Source organism: Lepisma saccharinum, chromosome 22 (genome assembly GCF_977018435.1).
Source record: "Lepisma saccharinum chromosome 22, izLepSacc3.1, whole genome shotgun sequence".
NCBI lineage: Eukaryota > Metazoa > Arthropoda > Insecta > Zygentoma > Lepismatidae > Lepisma > Lepisma saccharinum.
The window spans coordinates 30,450,160-30,471,588 of NC_139250.1; the positions used below are offsets into that span (position 1 = coordinate 30,450,160).

At 40.5% G+C, this 21,429-nt stretch overlaps 1 protein-coding gene across 1 annotated transcript in view; it reads right to left on the minus strand.

Annotated features, from left to right (window-relative positions):
- Positions 1-21,429, minus strand: part of LOC146004630 (neurensin-1-like) — a 318,268-nt gene that overhangs the window by 162,163 nt on the left and 134,676 nt on the right. The window lies entirely within an intron of this gene.

The following is a 21,429-nucleotide window of genomic DNA, read 5'->3' on the forward strand; positions in this document are numbered from 1 at the left end:
CACTTATCGCAACCCTAAATACTTCAAGAACTCAGTCCCGCTGATTTGGATTTTCATTGCCCTCCTCTTTCCACATTTCCATCATCTCTCGAAATATTTAGGGAAAGCAATCAAACAGCTAGAGGAAATACTTTAAATTACCGTGCTTAGGTAGTTACGAAAACATTGTTCACTGATATATGATCAAAAAGCCGTGTAAATATAAGTAGAATTGAAAATACTTCTGACCTAACAATAGACCCTTTAATTGACATTAATGGCTTTTTTATTCATTTTCGAGGGGTGATGCTATTGTTAATTAATCTAGCGCTACGTGTCGTGGGTGAAGGAGGAGATGAGTCATCGATGACTCATGCACACGTGTGAGTTTGAAATTAATGGTTTTACATTAGTGCACAAAAGATACTATTATGTATTCCGTTTTTACCCTAACCTAACCCTATTGTTGTATTTTATATATGCGTTTCTGCCGGATATGAGTCACAGATGATTTATACAAACGTTGGAGTTTGGAATTAATGGTTTTTCCATTAATGTACAAAAGACACTTTTGTGGAGTTCGTTTTTTTACTCTAACCTAAGCCTATTGTTGCACTTTATATATGAGTTTCAGCCGGATATGAGTCACAGATGATTTATACAAACGTGGGAACTTGGAATTAATGGTTTTTCCATTAATGTACAAAATACACTTTCGGCCTATTCTAAGGCGTCACGTCCGGCCATTTTGGCGACGGTGGTGGATTATATTAGCTGTAATTAAGGATCCGTATTTACCCGAATTCAACCGGTGCCGATGCGATCGGAGGTAGAAGATATTATAACACATGTTCGCTTTAAAGGCGAAGAAATTGAACGATGTAGCCTATATGAAAACGAAGTATGCGGGCAGAATGCATGTTATTAATAATAATTGCTCTTAAAAAAGGGAACAACAATACTGCAAGAACCTGCTACGAGGTTGCATTCATCGTCTCTCCAAACCGCGAGCGATCATTCACGCACGAGGGGAGAAACGACTCTATTGTTATGTCCCCTATCGGTCTTCTTCCGGAGTTGAACGGCAGACAGGTGCCGCCAATTTTTTACACGCATGTATTGATTTTCTTTGAGGTTCCAATTTTATTTTGTGGAAGTAATTTACGCGATGTTTTCTTACGCCTTTCGTAACATTGCAAAGATTATTTAACCTAAGGCGTAAGGAATTTGGCTGAACTAGGAACAATCAGTTCCTGTATCTACAGGTTAAAGTGGATGCGAACCACTATTTGCCCTTATTTCTAGCTTGCGAACCACGGATCCTTTGATTATTGGGTTATAAACATCAGGATTCACGTAAAATTGACCAGATGTTTTTACTGCTAGGGCCAATGTTTCGCATTTTTTGTGTATTTTTACTCAGAAAACGCTATTCGAACGATTCAAGCAAGAGTTCGCATGGCAGAGTATTTTCGAGTATATTTTAGACTTAGATGTTCCCCATCTGTCTTTTTACCGTACGAGATGTAAAGATAAAATGTTCCGCATGTACGTAACAAGCATTAGTTTTATTTTGAAACGAAAAATGAACAAGTCAAAAGTACATTTCGCTATAAACATAGAAACTATATGTCATGTTCCCCCGGAATGTGAATGTCGGAAGGATACGTATTTTGTAGACAAAATGCATTTTAAGCACCGAATAGAGTCAACAGAGAAAATATTGGCACCTATACTGACTACATCGCATTTTGTGTTTGCTGTTCAAGCAAGAGAACATAAAATAAACGCTCACGTTGGAACAAGGTTCATTTTACAATGGATTTTCGCTTTGGTCATCCGTTTGCTATGATTGTGTGCGGCCCGTCTCAGAGCGGGAAGACTACATTTGTGGACAAGTTACTATTTTATAAAAATGAAATGTTTACTCGAGTACAGAAATCGATACTCTGGGCGTATGGTGCTGTTAGACCAAAACTTAAATTGTGTCAAGACACCAATATTCAGTTTGTTGAAGGAATACCCGATATTGCAAATATGGATATTGAATCTCCAGGATTAATTATTATTGACGATATGATGAACGAGAGTGGAAAAGATTCTTCAGTAGCAGACATTTTTACCAAGTATTCTCACCACAAGAACATGATTGTTATATTTATTGTACAAAATTTATTTCATAAAGGTGCAAAGATGCGGGATATAAGCTTGAACGCGCATTACATTGTGTATTTCAAGAACCCTCGAGATAAGCAACAAATACATTATTTGGCACGACAATTCAAACCTGACGAAAGTAGAAGTGTTTTGCAAGCATTCGAAGATGCAACAGATAAACGTCATAGCTATTTAATGTTCGATATGACACAACAGAGTCCCGAAATATTAAGAATGAGGGCGCATATATTTCCAGACGAACAATTAACTATATATGCGGCAGGAAAGCACGCAAACAAGTCATTTCTGGTGCGTACTTCAGAATGACCTCACAACTGAACCAACACGCTCCAGCGCTGAAAGTTTTGTGCAAATCCAACCCTCAGCTGCGTAAACTATTGTTGCACCGTGCGTCCCCCGATCTAGTACGCGTTCTCGGTCAATGTGCTGCCAATACAATAAAAGGGAATGTTCCACTTTCAAAAGTACAAAAATCTAAGCTCCAAAAATTTAAAGTCACTCTACGAAAGCTAGCTGCAAAGAGCACTTCGCTTAAAAAGAAGAAAAAGTTGTTTGTACAAAAAGGAGCTGGATTTCTACCTTTTCTTATTGGCCCTATTATCACAGCCTTAGGAAGTGCCTTGTTTAACAAATGAGTGTAAAGAAAATGATACTGGTACCTGAAGAAGCAGGAGCCGCAATGCAAGCTTCTGCCGCTCGTTCACAAATGCACGAATCGCGGTTAGATTCTGATATTCATGCTATATTGGCAAGGCAAGATTATAGTGAACCCGAAAAATGGAAATTATCCCAACAGGCTCTTCGAAGATACTTACAACATACGAGTCCCAGTCAGATATATTTACCCGTGATAGAAGAACAAGAAATACGTGTAGATACAGAGCGACAAGAACCTCCACAAACTGCCACACTCAAAGAAGAAATTATTGCTTCGGTGCCTAAACCACTCCAGAAAAAGACAGAATTGTTATTGAAAAGATTGCTTGCTTCTCGGAACATAAGCTGGGATTCTCAAGGAACAGTCACCATGCATGGGAAATTATATCAAAATTCCAATATAGTCGATTTGATTAACGAAGTTGTACGCCCACGTAAAAAAAGCAGGGAACCAATAGGAAAAGATCAGTTCGAACGCATTCTTCACTCTTTAAACATCCCTCGCGAATATATTGTTACACGCACGCCTCCACCCCCTTTAAGAAAAGGAAACCTGAATTGATTTGGGAAGACTTGTAACATGGATCTGAAAACTTTGTACTATACTCATAAACTTCCTACTTCTTTTTCTAATAGTGAAAAATATCTAAGGCTTCAACACAATCTAGAACTCAAATTCAGAACTGGTTGTCAGAACAGGATGCGTATACCTTACATGTTCCTGCTCGTAAAATTTTCCCTCGTAAACGTTACGAAGCTACGGCTCCTCTTGAACTTGTTCAAATGGATTTAGCTGACATGCAAAATATCGCTCGATTTAACGACAGTTTTAGATACATTCTTTGTGCAATTGATGTGTTTTCAAGACAAGCGTACTGTGTCCCAGTAAAAAACAAATCAGGAGAGGTTATGGCAAAGGCTATCACAAAGATTATAAATATGTTGGAATATCCTCCCGTGTATTGTCAGACAGACAAAGGCAGAGAGTTTTACAACGCTCATATGAAAAAGTGTTTCACAAGTATAATGTGCAACATTACAGTGTTAATTCTGAAATGAAAGCAGCCGCGGTCGAAAGATTTATACGTACTATGAAATCAAAATTGTATAAGCATTTCACTGCAAATAATACCTACAAATATATTGATATTCTAGCTAAAATTGTTAAATCCTACAATCATTCTTACCATAGATCCATAAAAATGGCGCCTGCAGAAGTAAATTTTCATAATGCTTTACAAGTGTGGTCTCGCTCGCGCGTTAAACCAAAAGAAAATATCAAATATAAATTTAATATTGGTAATTATGTAAGAATAAGTAAAAACAAGCTCAAATTCGAAAAAGGTTATTTGCCTAATTGGACACAGGAAATTTTTGTCGTTGACAAACAAATAAATACTGTTCCCCCAACGTATAGAATCAAAGATTGGAACGGAGAAATTATAGAAGGGATATTTTACGAACCTGAATTACAGAAAATTAACTTGGATCCAAATAGACCTTTTATTATTGAAAAATATTGAAACGAAAAGGAAATAAGGCGTTTGTACATTGGCGGGAGTATCCCAGAGCCATGAGATCATGGGTATTTATTTCTGATATTACTCAAGTTTAGGTTAGTTGACACTATGGCACCAGACGATTTCTTACTTTACCCTCCAATGCAAGTTTAGACTTGTTTCCAGACAACACAATTGCTCACTTTCGTACAAAGTTGAGTGAGTCAATCGAATTGGATCAAAAGTGTGTCGTTGCTGTAGCTGAAGTACATATGACATGTAGTTTCTATAATATAGCTGGAGATAACAATATTATTATGTATGAATATAAAACTAAAAACAGAGACGAAGTGTTTTACAGTGAAAGTGTGGTCCGAGAAGGATTTTATTCCAATATTTCTTTGTTGCTTTCGAATATTCCTCCTCCAAAAAGAAAAGTGCTTGCTCAACATGTAACTTTAGGATACGATGCACATAAACACACAATTTACGTGCAAACAACTTTGGAACATGATGAAAGCATGAAATTACTTTTGTCGCCTTCCTTGGTTCCAGTGTTTGGTTATTCGTTATCTGTTCCAGAGAAAAAGGAACTTATACATTCTGATATGGGATCAGGGATAGTACGAACCTGTTCCACGTATCCATGCAACATGGCTTTTCATATTCCACACGAGATTCACATTTGCTCAAATATTGTGAAATCTCAACCAAATATCGGCTCCGTGATAAGATCATTCAGCACTGTAGACTATGAATATGGAGCAAAGAAAAGTTATATTTTCGAACCACGACAATACATAAAAGTTGAAAAACAATATATTGAAACAATTGAAATACTATTAAAATCAGAGCACGGCACCCCACTCCCATTTCAGTTTGGAGCGTCGAGCGTAACATTACATTTTAAAAAAGCGGAACAATGATCGCTGAAGGTAGTGACAATGAATATTACGTCACTTTGGTTTCAAATGCGTCCAAGAAACTTTTCAGAATCAATACACCTTCTCATTTTAGTACCAAACTTGCATATCCAATCAACTTAAATTCTGGAGAATGGGTTGTAGGGCTCTCTGAAGTCCACTTTACTAATAGTCTTTACAATGTTATGAAAGAGGAAAATGAGATTGCATGGACAGTTCAAAACTCACAGCCAGGTCAGGCAAATAGACAGAGTGGAAAAACGGTGGTGCCCCCTGGATATTATCCCACCGTAGACTCCGTGTTACAAGTTTTGAATGAAAATCACATAGGAGAAGGGCTTTTTCGTTTCAGGTGCAATTACTCCGCAAACTCTGTCGAAGGAAACTACGATTCTCAATTATCCACACTCAAATTTTCGCCCATCTTAGCATTACAGTTGGGCTTTGAACCAGATAGAAATATTGTGAAGCAATCACAAGCTTCGAAACAACCAAATTTAAATATTGGCGTTCCACAACAAATGTTGGTGTACAGCGACATAGTAAGTCACCAGATAGTAGGAGATACTAAAGCTCCACTTTTCAGAATGTTTACAATACCTTCTGTTCAGTATGGACGTTCACAAAGCATTATTTTCAATCCTGTTCATTATTTATCAGCATCAAAACATTATTTCGACACCATTGAAATCCTTTTAAGGGACAATGCTGGTCGTAAACCTTCATTTGCATTTGGGGAGTTGACCGTTAAACTTCATTTTAAGAGAAAATGAAATACGACAGAGGCGAACTGTACCGCAATTACTATCTCGAGCAGGCCGGTTCGGGACTCCCATATTACTCAGGTCCACCCTTTCAAAGAGGACACGGGTTAGGATCTATCTTCAAGGGGTTGTTCCGTCTGGCTATTCCATTACTCAAACAAGGCGCTAAAACTTTAGGAAAACAAGCACTGACAACTGGGATGCAAGTAGTGGGGGATGTCCTGGAAAATAAGCCGGTAGAGCATTCGATTAGAACTCGGTTAGGCGAAGCAGGAGAAACATTGAGAGGCAAGGCAGAACAAGGCAACTTCTCTCTGGTAGCGGAAAAAGAAAACGGAAGGCTGCAACTATAAAATTTGGCATCCCTCTAGTACCTTCTCAGTTCAAAAAGAGAAGGCGTAGGGGAAACAGAGATATTTTCGATAGCTAACCACCATGTCGTTCTTACATCCTGGCTCCTGTGATTGTACAAACTCGGAACTTGATTTGTTTACAATTCCACTCACTCAGACAAGTATAGAGAATTCAGCATTAGTTGAATATCGCCCACTTTCAATGCTAACTTCAGATTCTCCAATCGAATTTTCAGTAGTTGGGGGCGGCGATGAATATTTGGACCCTTCGCACGTTTATTTGTATGCGAGATGTAAAATTACTAAACCGGATGGAGCAAATTTGGCTCCAGATAACTTGGTTTCCCCCGTGAACAATTTTCTACATTCACTCTTTTCTCAAGTTGACGTAATGTTGAACGACAAGTTGATTTCATCCTCCTCTGGATCGTATGCCTACCGTGCTTACCTTGAAACTTTATTGAATTACTCGAACGAAGCTAAAAAATCTCACCTCACTGCCTCTCTCTGGTATCGCGATACTCCTGGAAAACTAGAAAATCTAACAGAAAACAAAGGAATTGAGAAACGCATGTCTTTTGCAACAGGTAGCCGTAGTTTCGAAATGTATGGTCGGCTTCATACAGATATTACCTCTCAGCCCCGCCTTCTAATGAACAAAGTGTCTATGCGAGTTAAATTGCACAGAACGAGCGATGCGTTTGCTTTAAAAACCAGTGGGAATTCAGAATATCGAGGTCGGTTACAAGATGTCTCCTTATTTGTTTGCCGTGTGACAATTAGCCCTCATGTAGGCTTAGCTCACAGTGTAGCCCTTGAAAAAGCAACAGCAAAGTACCCTATAACACGAGTAGAAGTAAAATCAATCACACTGCCTCAAAATATCACTTCCTACAATCTGGATAACATCTTTTTAGGTACAGTACCTAAACGTATCATAGTAGGATTCGTATCGAATAGCTCTTTCAATGGTAGATTTGACTCTAACCCTTTCAACTTTCAGAATTTCAATCTTAGTTCGCTTCAGTTTCAAATTGGTAATAAGTCTATCCCAAGTCAGCCTCTGGCACTCAATTTTAGTGACAAAAATATCGTTCAAGCATTTTACTCATTATTCTCTGACACTTCTCTTTATTTTTCTGATAGTGGGAACGGTATATCGCGTGAGGACTACGATAATGGATTTGCCTGTATGCATTTATTCTTTCTCCTACCATGGAAATTGATTCCACCTCGGACTTAATTCGCGACAGTAGTGTGACATTAAAGGTCTCTTTTGCTTCGCCACTTCCCTCCTCAGTCACTTGTGTTATTTATGGAGAATTTGATTCTCTGGTACAAATTGACAAGAACCGCGGCATATATACTGATTATAGCAAATAAGCCTTCACTTGAGTGACAGTCAGCCTCAAAGTAGGATCACAATATGAGAGCCGTTATCGATTTTATAAGATTTCGAGATAATCATGGAAAATATATTCCGAAAGAAATAGCTGTTGTGGATCCAGATTCTAATTGTTTGCAATCATGGGTATTTAAACCTCCGTGCGCATGGGATGATCTCGATATCAGAATACAAAATGAAAATTTATGGGAAACTCAAAATGTGCACGGCCTCTCTTGGCAAGCTGGAGAAGTGAATTTTACCAATATGTCCACTATTTTATCCTGCTGTACCGAAAATGCCTCAGCCATTTATTCCTTTGGCGCAGAAAACTGCCATTTTCTTTCTACCTTACTTCAACGCACTGTGATTAACTTGAAGCAGCTTGGATGCCCTAAATCAGCTCTACTAAGTTTCCTTGCCTATACCTGCTGTGAGAAGAACCACCGCCTGAGAAAAATAGCTTGTGCTCTGAGAAACGCGCACCTGTACGGTCAGTTTCTACACCACTACAGTTTCATTCAGCACGTTGTACCTGCATGTGCCTCAACCCAAGACGAGAACAACTCGACATCAGACTACAAAGAAGGCAGCATCTCGTCGTCAGACGAGAACTTATATTCATTGAATTCGGCTGCAAAATGGATACCATAAGCATTGCCATGACAGTACATCAAGACAGTGTTCTATCTCAAAGTTTTGTTGGAGTGTTTGCAGACAATACGTTACCGAAAAATATCAAGCTTCCAGCTTCCCTGATTATCAATACAGACAGAGATTCGGGGCCTGGAATACATTGGACTGCCCTGTACATTGATTCGAATTGCCACGGAACATACTTTGACAGTTTTGGTGAAAACCCCAGTGCTTCTGTGACAGAGTTTTTGAAACGCAAGTGCCTTTGTTGGTGTATAAACAGAACAGTTATTCAGAACCCGTTGTCCAGTTTATGCGGATTGTACTGTATTATGTTCCTCTATTATGCCAGCAGGAATCTAACTATGGGATACTTTCTATCTTTCTTTGGGAAAGATTTGAAAAAGAATGACCGCATAGTGAGAAAAAATTTACAAATGCGTTTTCTTGACTTTATCAACAGTGTGGATGCTGTGAGCACCTAATCAGGGCACGGAGCTTTGTAGTAGCTGGAGGTTCTATAGCCTCAGAGTACCTGGGTAAAATGTGAACATGGATAGCAGAATTTTGAGTGAACAGTAAAAAAAAAAACAATCAGCCTGGATATCGCACTTGTGATGAAATTATATTAGAGATAAAAAAAGCGTTAGTATAACGCTACTTTGTAGTAGAATAGTATTCTCTGATATGTAACAATTGAAAAAGCTTGATGTATTACATACTTTGTAGTAGACTACTTTGTGAAAATAAAAATTTCGTGTGTAGAAACCAATTCTTTCAATTATAAAAAGTGGTATTGAGTTACTAAAAAAGGTACTTGAAAAGTAAATAAACCACCAGAGTATTAAAAATAAACCTAAACTTCAGCTAAAGTTGAAGAAACACAGTTTGTGTGTCTAAATTGCCATGCGAACTCTTCCTTGAATCGTTCGAATAGCGTTTTCTGAGTAAAAATACACAAAAAATGCGAAATATTGGCCCTAGCAGTAAAAACATCTGGTCAATTTTACGTGAATCCTGATGTTTATAACCCAATAATCAAAGGATCCGTGGTTCGCAAGCTAGAAATAAGGGCAAATAGTGGTTCGCATCCACTTTAACCTGTAGATACAGGAACTGATTGTTCCTAGTTCAGCCAAATTCCTTACGCCTTAGGTTAAATAATCTTTGCAATGTTACGAAAGGCGTAAGAAAACATCGCGTAAATTACTTCCACAAAATAAAATTGGAACCTCAAAGAAAATCAATACATGCGTGTAAAAAATTGGCGGCACCTGTCTGCCGTTCAACTCCGGAAGAAGACCGATAGGGGACATAACAATAGAGTCGTTTCTCCCCTCGTGCGTGAATGATCGCTCGCGGTTTGGAGAGACGATGAATGCAACCTCGTAGCAGGTTCTTGCAGTATTGTTGTTCCCTTTTTTAAGAGCAATTATTATTAATAACATGCATTCTGCCCGCATACTTCGTTTTCATATAGGCTACATCGTTCAATTTCTTCGCCTTTAAAGCGAACATGTGTTATAATATCTTCTACCTCCGATCGCATCGGCACCGGTTGAATTCGGGTAAATACGGATCCTTAATTACAGCTAATATAATCCACCACCGTCGCCAAAATGGCCGGACGTGACGCCTTAGAATAGGCCGAAAGTGTATTTTGTACATTAATGGAAAAACCATTAATTCCAAGTTCCCACGTTTGTATAAATCATCTGTGACTCATATCCGGCTGAAACTCATATATAAAGTGCAACAATAGGCTTAGGTTAGAGTAAAAAAACGAACTCCACAATAGTGTCTTTTGTACATTAATGGAAAAACCATTAATTCCAAACTCCAACGTTTGTATAAATCATCTGTGACTCATATCCGGCAGAAACGCATATATAAAATACAACAATAGGGTTAGGTTAGGGTAAAAACGGAATACATAATAGTATCTTTTGTGCACTAATGTAAAACCATTAATTTCAAACTCACACGTGTGCATGAGTCATCGATGACTCATCTCCTCCTTCACCCACGACACGTGGCGCTAGATTAATTAACAATAGCGTCACCCCTCGAAAATGAATTGAAAAAAACCATTATTGTCAATTAAAGGGTCTATTGTTAGGTCAGAGGTATTTTCAAAAATTTCTGTACACAAGAAAAAATCATCAATAGAATGCAGTGTTGTTAAAGGTCAAGGAATTTTAAATAAATTCTATTCCGGTCCAGGAGAGAAAACAGTAAGCGTAAATTGGTTCTGGACCGTAAATAACCTTTTTATCTGCAAGGTATTTCAATTCGGTCCAGGAACATTTTTCCCCGATCAATTTAAACACGGTCCAGGAACCTTTTTTCTAAATGAATTTAAATATGGTCCAGGAACCTTTTTATGAATGAATTTAAATACGGTCCAGGAACCTTTTTTCCGGATGAATTAAATACGGTCTGGGAACCTTTTCTCCGAACCAATTTAAATCCGGTCCAGGAACCTTTATTCCAGGATGAATTTAAATCCGGTCTAGGAAACTTTATTCCAGGATCAATTTAAATACGGCCCAGGAACCTCTTTTTCCGAATCAGTTTAAATAGTGTTCAAGTTCCGTTTTCAAATTAATCCTTATCCGCCCCCGTAACACACATGTTACCAAAAAAGTATGTCCCTTGTAGCCTCTGTAACACATATGTTACAAACAGCTTTAGGTACAATTATCGAGGGTTTGCCACACTTATATTTGTATATTGAGGTTGAAACACTGACAGTTCGTTCGGAAATATGTGTTTACGAAAATTCCAAATCCCTTAGGTTTAGACCTGGTGATCAGCCGAAAGTAGTGGCAGCGTGGGAGGGGGGGTCAAGGAGAGGGGGAATTGGATGAGGTTTGGCGGTGTCAGCTTTCTGTCGCCTCTATGTTAGAAATGCAATGAAGCTTGACGATAGCCAGAGGCCAGAAGCCAGAAGCCAGAAGCGTGAGTTTATCCAGAAGTATATACAAAACAAAGGATTGCAAAGGCTCCCTCCCCTCCTCTGTTAGGAAAGGCCTCGCCATAAACGTTCAGAGCAGTGGCTGTGAAAGACCGTGTTTTGTGCTTTCTGATTGTGTGCCCCTCGAGCTGTGTTGAACTTGTGTTGCGTAATTTTTTTGTGATATGTGCTTCTGATTTTTTTCGTTCGCACTACTGTGAATCTATTTCTTCCCTGTTGACTATTATTATTAGGGAGATCGATGAGCTGTTATATGATACGGACAATGAATGTGAGAGCGTGGGATCAGATGTTGATCAAGATAATGACTTTGATCATGATGTTCATTTGGGGGGATATCTGATTCTTCTTCGGATGAAAATGACGCTCCTCTCCCAACAGCATCATCATCGACGTCATCAAGTTCGTCAACCTGGGGCCCGCGCACCTCTCATGTTCAGGGTCCAACTCCTTTACCTTTTACTGGGCGGCCCGGACACAAGACCTCAGATTTGACTCCTGATTCTTCACCTTTCGATTCTTTCCGTCTATTCTGAACGGATGCTCTTCTAGACATTCTTCTGGTAGAATCTAACCGATACTACCAGTAGTTTGTCGATAAGAATAATCCGTCCAGGGTAGAATCTCCCATCACCCTTGGAGAATTATTCCTTTTCTTTGCCCTCTGGATCTATTTTGGACATAACAAGCACGACTACATGGACTCTTACTGGCAGACAAATTCCTTCCACACACCTTGGGTCCGGCATGTTATGTCACGCAAACGTTTCCGACACATCCTAGCTTTCCTGCACTTTGCCGACAACTCTTCCCCTCCTCAAGACAACACCGATCGACTTTGGAAACTGCGACAGGTTCTTGAACATCTGAGACAACGTTACTTCGACTTGTATCACCCGACGGAAACGTAGCCATTGACGAGGCTATTCTTCTTTACAAGGGAAAGGTGCTCTTCAAGCAATATATCCCAAAGAAGCACAAGCGATTTGGCATAAAGCTGTACTTGCTTTGTGATGCTTTGGGATATACTGTTGATATGTTAGTTTACCTTGGAAAGGACAGTGCCAGACAGACTCCAACTGTGACAGCCACCCAAGCCCTGGTCATGGAACTAAGTAAGAGAGTACAAGGAATTGGCCATAAACTTTTTATGGACAATTACTTTACCTCTCCCGAACTTTTTGATGATCTCGCAACAAAGGGCACCCAATGTTGCGGAACTGTCAATAAGAATCGGCGTTCCATGCCCACTGAAGACCAAACGTGGTGACCTGGACGTGTATACAAAGGGGGACCTGACAGCTATACGTTGGAAGGACAAACGTGACGTCCGTGTGTTGACAAATTTTCACAAACCCCCGCACAAGGAAACTTCACTGACGACCACGGCAAACCTTTGAAGCCCCAGATCATACTAGAGTACAATAGGAATATGGGTTACGTGGATAAGGCAGACAGAATGGCATGTACATACCTGACTGACAGAAGGACGATAAAGTGGACCAACAAACTGTTTTTCTACCTTCTAAACCAAAGCATCCTCAATGCACACATCCTCCTCAACCAGGTCTCCCGGACTCGCAGACATCGAGACTTCCGGATAGCTTTGTATGAAGAGCTGGTTCGGCGGGGATCTATGGAGCAAGCTGGTCCTTCTAGACCTTTGCTTGTTGATTATCCACCTCCCCCTGAGATGGTAAGATTCGAAGCTTTGGCTAACAAGCATTGGCCTAGAAAGACCAGTAAGCGCATGAGATGCAAAGTGTGCAGCAAGGAAAAAGTTCTCCGCCTGACGTTTTTTCAGTGCAAGAAGTGTCTAGTTTTTCTGTGCATTGATCCCTGTTTCGAGAAGTATCACACAGAACAATAGATGGTGAGTACATATTTATATAACCCTAATTATTTTGCTGTGTTATATATAACTAACTAGCCCTCGATCATGTCTCTTTCTCGAACGGTTTGCCAAATATTGTAACCCAACATAACATTTTAGTCATTGCATTGTTCCAAATAATGCAACTTATTTCACTTTGTATGGCAGCTAGGAACATGAAAAAAGTTTCATTATGTTGCGAAAGATCCATTCTTTGAAAAAAAAAGCAAAAGTTATGGTTTTCTCCCCAAAGTAGCTGGAGAAGAGGGGGCAAACTTCACATTTTATGTTTTTTTCATTGAAATTCGGGGGATGCAGCCCCCGCCCGTAACCCCCCCGCGGTTGGGCCATCCAAATTTTACATGGTTGCATGCACTGATGTTCTACCTGCAAAACAAAAGTTATCCGAAGTAGATTGGTACCATAGTGTCCGAGTTATAACAATTTTATGAATAATATGCAAATTGGCTAAAATTCGCTAGAGTTTTACGTTTTGCCTTATTATTCAAATTGTATTGCACCCACAAACATGAATAAAGTTTCATTCTGTTACGGAAAGTCCATTCTTTGAAAAAAAATCAAAGTTCCGGCGTTTTCCCTAAAGTAGCTGGAGAAGAGAGGGCAAACTCCAAATTTTATGTTTTTTTCATTGAAATTCGGGGGATGCAGCCCCCGCCCGTAACCCCCCCCCCCGCGGTTGGGGCATCCAAATTTTACATGGTTGCATGCACTGATGTTCTACCTGCAAAACAAAAGTTATCCGAAGTAGATTGATCCCATAGTGTCCGAGTTATAACAATTTTATGAATAATATGCAAATTAGCTAAAATTCGCTAGAGTTTTACGTTTTGCCTTATTATTCAAATTGTATTGCACCCATAAACATGAATCAAGTTTCATTCTGTTGCGGAAGGTCTATTCTTTGAAAAAAATCAAAGTTCCGGTTTTCCCCCCAAAGTAGCTGGAGAAGAGGGGGCAAACTCCACATTTTATGTTTTTTTCATTGAAATTCGGGGGATGCAGCCCCCGCCCGTAAGCCCCCGCAGTTGGGGCATTTAAGTTTTACATGGCTGTATGAACTGATGTTCTACCTGAAAAACAAAAGTTATCCGAAGTAGATTGGTACCATAGTGTCCGAGTTATAACAATTTTATGAATAATATGCAAATTGGCTAAAATTCGCTGTTTTGAGTAAAAAAAAACAGTTTTACGTTTTGCCTTATTATTCAAATTGTATTGCACCACAAACATGAATCAAGTTTCATTCTGTTGCGGAAGGTCCATTCTTTGAAAAAAAATCAAAGTTCCGGTTTTTCCCAAAAAGTAGCTGGAGAACAGGGGGCAAACTCCACATTTTATGTTTTTTCATTGAAATTCGGGGGATGCAGCCCCCGCCCGTAACACCCCCCCCCCCCGTGGTTGGGGCATTTTACATGGTTGCATGCACCGATGTATTACCTGCAAAACAAAAGTTATCCGAAGTAGATTGGTCCCATAGTGCCAGAGTTATTACGATTTTTCTCCATTATGTATACGAAATCAAATTTCGCGCTCAAAGCCTCGGCGACAATGGGCTTACTTTCGTCAGACTGCGCGGCGTACTAAGGGTTAAACAATATGCACCTTGGATCGAATACGGACCTGACGATAATCAATTATCCACTTGTGAGCATGAAAGACTAATCCAGGTGCTGGCTGTTTCGAGAATCTAAGGTACAAGGTAGAAATGGGCGAAACGCAAACGCTGCAGTCACGTTACCACTCTCCATATAGCCCCATTCTCTCGTGCGCTTTCCTTCACTTGGTTGTAGCAGCACTGCCGTCCCCTGTTGTAATATCTGCTGGGAACAAGCAGCCTCATCAAAGGCTCCTATTGGCTGCAGTTCCTGGATCGGATGCCGGAGCAACACGTGACGGGTTTGTTTGAACTCAATGTGACGCCACACTAATATAGTCCATTGCGTGATGTACAGTAACTCTTCGACAAGGAAGTTTTTGCATCTGACCCACAATATATCAACAGCGTTTTGATTTATTCCCTGCACTACGTTTTCTACAATCGCAGTGTGACATTCCAGTGCAAACGTACTCGCGGATATTTTTAGAAGGCGACTTTTTATCGCTAAATTCTGGTCTACGAATTGTAAATAAATTTAATCCCGGACTGGGAGAGAAAATCAGCAAACGTAAATGAGTTTTAGCCAGTATATAACCTTTTCATATTTAAAGCATTTCAATTCGGTCCAGGAACCTTTTATCCGGATCAATTTAAATACGGTCCAGGAACCTTTTTTCTGGATGAATTTCAATTCGATCCAGGAACATTTTTTCCCAGAATGAATTTCAATTCGGTCCGGGAACCTTTTTTCTAGAATGAATTTCAATTCGGTCCAGGAACATTTTTTCTAGAATGAATTTCAATTCGATCCAGGAATCTTTTATCTAGAATGAATTTCAATTCGGTCCAGGAACCTTTTTTTCTAGAATGAATTTCAATTCGATCCAGGAATCTTTTTTCTAGAATGAATTTCAATTCGATCCAGGAACATTTTTTCCCAGAATGAATTTCAATTCGGTCCAGGAACCTTTTTTTCTAGAATGAATTTCAATTCGATCCAGGAACCTTTTTTCTAGAATGAATTTCAATTCGGTCCAGGAACATTTTTTCTAGAATGAATTTCAATTCGATCCAGGAATCTTTTTTTCTAGAATGAATTTCAATTCGGTCCAGGAACCTTATTTTCTAGAATGAATTTCAATTCGGTCCAGGAATCTTTTTTCTAGAATGAATTTCAATTCGATCCAGGAATCTTTTTTCTAGAATGAATTTCAATTCGATCCAGGAACATTTTTTCCCAGAATGAATTTCAATTCGGTCCAGGAACCTTTTTTTCTAGAATGAATTTCAATTCGATCCAGGAATCTTTTTTTCTAGAATGAATTTCAATTCGGTCCAGGAACCTTATTTTCTAGAATGAATTTCAATTCGGTCCAGGAATCTTTTTTTCTAGAATGAATTTCAATTCGATACAGGAACCTTTTTTACGGAAGAATTTCAATTCGGTCCAGGAACTTTTTTCCTGCATCAATTTAAATACGGTCCGGGAACCTTTCTTCCGGCTCAATTTAAATACGGTCAAGGAATCTTTTGTTCAATGAAACAATACGCAACTTGAACCGAATTTAAATTGTGCGAGAAATAAGGTTCCGATCCTGGAGAGGAACCCCATAGAACCCATTAGAATTTATGGGTTCTGGACCTTTAAGAACCCTGATAGAAAGGGTTAAAGAAGATTTTGTCAGGCAACCCTACAAACCAAGGGGTGTTGCTCACCCCCACTAAATGTAGCACTTGATGGTAGAGACGTCCCCATAAGGGCTAGGTATGTGTACCTAGCTTAGCATTTATATATTAATGTAAAACTCATGTTTTAGATTTATACACTTCTGACTGAGCAAGTGAGAATGGCAGGTTAGGGTGAAGTAAACTTACCCTCCTCGGCAAACGAATAAGTCAATATCTCTAGCTGTAGCTCCTCTGGAGATATGAATCAAAAGACCCCGTGCTTCCCCTCTCACTTGGTTTTGTTCTCTCTCTTTGACGTTCGCTAAAGGCCAGCGTCCTCGCCGTTTCCTGTGTAAAACCCTTTATTCTACAATATTCTGCGCAAGTTCTACCAGATAGTTTTATTCGTTACCGGACGGGGATGGTACGTATTTTATTTTTATTTAATATTTCTATCGATTCATTATGCCATTTATCGGATAAACAACAACTTCTTATTGTGTGCGTGAAAAGATATAAATTATACACATTTATAACATTTGTAAACTCAAAGACACAAACATAGTACGTAAGAACCTTATTATTGTGCAATAGAAAATTAAAAAAATATAATAAAAATGTTTAAACTCAAAGATACATATATATTTTGTAAGAACAACAACTTTTCATTGTATAAGTGAAAATAAATAGAGAAGTAAATGAAAAATAAAAATTTGTAAATTCAGAGACATGTATAAAGAATGTAAGAACATGTCAAAATAAAGGAATTCAATTATAAATGTAAAACAGCAATTTTTTTTAAAGAAAAACGGCTGGGGTGACAGTCCCACGCGCGCCTGCTCATGTTATGAAGAATAGCAAAACCCGCCGGACGGTTAAGGTGGGCTAGAGCCCACCCTCGCCCAACCAGTGACGACGTCCCTGATGCAGTGGGGATGCTGGGGAAGGTAACTGTCCCCTGTGCCTTTCAAGTTCATCAGTAATTAAGAGCATCATTATTAACATGTACGGCTACATTATTCTGCATATTAAGTTACGAATTTTTTTTGTGAACTCCGCATTTTCACTCTGACCTATCCTTGTAAAGGTAACCAAAAAGTTCTTGCCGTTCTAGAGCAGTGATAAACAAAGAGTAATACAGTGGACGGTACGTACCTTTAGGTTTCGAAGTAATCTCCATCAGCATCCAACACCTTTTGCCAACGTTCCTGCAGCTGCACAATACCCTGGTGATAAAACTCGGCGGGCTTGGATGCAAAGAAGTCCGTGAGTGCTTTCCACAGGTCTCCCCCGTTTGCAAAGGATCTTCCACGGGAGTGGTTGTCGAGGGAATGAAACAGGTGGTAATCTGTTGGTGCAAGGTCCGGTGAATATGGTAGATGGCACAGTATCTCCCAGCCAAGTTGCTGAAGGGTCCCCCGGGTCCTCTTTGCCACATGTGGCTTGGCATTGTCGTGCAGGAACAGCACACCCTTGCGATTCACCAATGCCTGCTCCTTCTGCCGCAATGCACGGTGCACCCTTTGCAACTGCTGAGAGTAGAGGTCAGCAGTGATGGTCTGACCAGGTGGAAGGAGCTCGTAATGCACCACTTGCCGACAATTCCACCAGACAGAGAGCATAACCTTTCGTGGGTGCAGAGGAGGTCTTGAGGTGTGAAGAACAGGGTCACGTGACGACAACCAATGTCTGGTATGCTTGGGAGTGTCATAGAGGACCCAATTTTCGTCACCAGTGAGCGAGCGATCAAATATGGGTGTGTTCAGGTGCCGAGTGAGCAAGGACAAACAGGCTGTCACTCGTTGTTCCTTGTTGGCTGCCGACAATGTGTGGGGTACCCACTTGCTTAACTTGTATGACTTCCCTATCCCATGCAGGTGCAGTCTGACTGTTTCAGCGAAAACATGAAACCTTTCTGCAAGTTCACCACACGTTAGACCACTGTCCTCCTCGATGGCTGCTTTCAGGGCCTCGTCATCCAACACACGTAGTCGTCCACTCCGAGGTTCATCCGAAAGGCTCACATCTCCCGAACGGAATTTCTGGAACCAATGCCTGGCAGTGCGTTCGTTCACGGCATTCTCCCCAAATGCCTGGCAAATGCGGTGACTTGATGCGGCAGCTGACACGCCACTTTAAAGTCATACAACAAACACACGCGAACAAGCTGTTTCTATACCTCCATTTCTCTTCGACACTGGACGAGCTATGAGTGCTGTGTGTGCGCAACGTGCCTGTATTACTGACAATCGATGGTCAGACTAACTCCCGATTGCTTGACAGGCACGTGCGTCATTTAGTTTTCTCTCTGTGAGCGCATGATTAATGGGACGTCAAAAACGGCAAGACCTTTTTTGGTTACCTTGTAAATTGTGTCTGCTTTCGTTACTGAAGAGAAGAGAACACGAGCGTACATACCTTCGTGCATCTCTCTCTCTCTCTCTCTCTCTCTCTCTCTCACCCTCCACACACAAATATATATCATATATGTGTGTGTGCGTATGTATACAACTCTATCTCAGTTATATCTGGAGAATACAAGTCTCTGCTCAAGTAGTGATGCAAGACGGCTCCAACAATGAACACGTGAAAGGAAAGGAATTTCGTGGAGCGACTGCAGTTACCAGCCTTCTCAGAAGTGTGTACTGCTTTGCTCTGCCCACTCGATTCCCCCTCCCCCCTTCTCTGCCACTATGCGCGACCTTGCTCCAGAGATATTTGGGACAGGGTATAATAGAGGGAGGGGGTGACTACAAGAAACGTATTAAGATGTGAATTAACCTAATATGGTTCGGGAGAACAGCAAGATATAGTTGTTACCTGATTCAGATAGCTTAACCAAGGCATTTTCTTTTATATGGTTAGGTTAGTCCTAGAGGATTAATTGTCATTGTAGCCCTCATTCAAACACTGAGGAGCCAAGGCAATCTATTCATCTCGCTGCAGCTATTTTAATACTATACCTTGTCCCAGCTAACTGTGGAGCAAGGCGGCGCATATCATCAGAGAAGCGAAGGAAATAGAGTGGCCAGAGCGAAGCAGTACACGCTGCTGGGATGGCTGGTAACTGCAGTCGCTTTACCTCTCCACGCAATTCCCGGGTTTCGGCACCATGTAACATTACTAAGTTCCGTTTCCTCGCATGTGGAGCCGTCTCGCGTCACTACTTGCGCAGAAACTTGTATTCGTTTGCCTGCTCCACAGTTAGCTGGGACAGAGTATAGTACACCACCACTTCGGTTTCAGCACTCAAAACCCTCTATCCCTGCATACCCTTGCCATCGTGGTTGAATGGTAGAGCCCAACGTTGGAATTTTATTAAGTGGAATCCGTACCGCATTGTGCCCCGGTCTCCAAAGTACAGGAATGTGGAGAATTCGAGCCATTTCCTCCTACGTGAAGCGAGTTTCTGAACAAGATAACCCGCAAGATATTTGGCGGTTTACTAGCTCGAGATCCATATTACCTGTAAAAGAGAGTCCTTGTGAACAGAGTGTGGCATAAAGATGTGTTTTTCGTTGTTCGAGAGTTTCTGTTACGGTTTGGCTAACTAACTAACTAACTCTCTAGCCTTCTTAAACCCGAAGGTTTATGGCTGCAACAACACATCTTCATCTGTCCCTATCCTGGGCAAGATCAATCCAATCTTTTCCATCCTTACCGATTTCATTTAGGGCCAAAGTTATTCCTCCATCTTCGTCTTGGCCTTCCTACAGATCTCTTACCATCAGGTTTCCCAACAAGAATCCTGCAAATTCTTCTTTCCTCTTCCATTCGTCCCACATGGCTTTTCCCACCTAAGGCCTCTAGATATAATTATTGTCATAATATCTGGACATGAATATAAATTGGTTTGGCAGCACTTACTAATTGATTGATTGATTGAGTTGGTGTTTTAAGTCCACTATATGCACAGTAAGGCTAATCGGGACTGAACTTACAGTTTAAAGTAGAATCCGAACCACTATGTGCATCCACCGAGTATCGAACCCAGGACCCTTTGATTACAAGGCGACGAAGCTACCACTGCGCCGTCGGGGAGGACACTTACTAATTCTCATTTCCATCAACAATGTATGTCATTTACAGTACAGACATGAATCGCTGGAAAGGAGCTAAAAGTGCTGTAACTATGAGGGCGTTCTATAAAATAGTACTCTGAACATTGATGTTATTTTAATATCGGGAGACATGATCCTATTCCATCGGACAATGCAATCAGAATATGGGTGAAGAACTGCGAAGGTACGGGAAGTGTACTGAAGCGGAAACCGACACAAACGTTCCTATTCAGATGTTGGAAAGTATAGTCGACGTGCTAGCTTCGTTAACGACCGACTGGCTTTGAAGTCCACGAAGCGCGCCCACCAGCTGCAACAATCACTATCAAAGCACACTGTTGGCACACATCTACTCTCCACATCTACTCGACGCCACCTTGTCCCTCCCTCGCACTAGCACCTTCCCATGGTCTCCAAACTTCGGTGGTGATTGGACGAAAACAACTCGCCTGCTGTTTAATCCCACCCACGTTCGTGGCGGCGGCTTCCTTCAGTTCTTGGACCTTAACGAAGCAAACGCGTGGACTTTTTTTTTATTCCATGGCCTATTTCAGTTGAAGATTGTCCAAGTGTCAACAATGAAATGATGGTCACATGCAGGACGTAATTTTTAGAACATGAACGTGACTGTGCATATTTCGCAAATGGCAATGTCTAAGGGTGAAGCTAATGTGTGTGTTTTTCAAAATGAAATGTAGTATTAGTTATGTTGAATTTAAAAGAAGCCAATTTTTATGAAACACCCTGTGTTATTAGGTTTCCGTTCAGCTAATACAAAGAACGTTTTCACGTTATAATTTTATCTATTAATATTTCCCTCGTACTGCTCAGAAAAATGCTAGTTCCCTAGCTAGTTGGC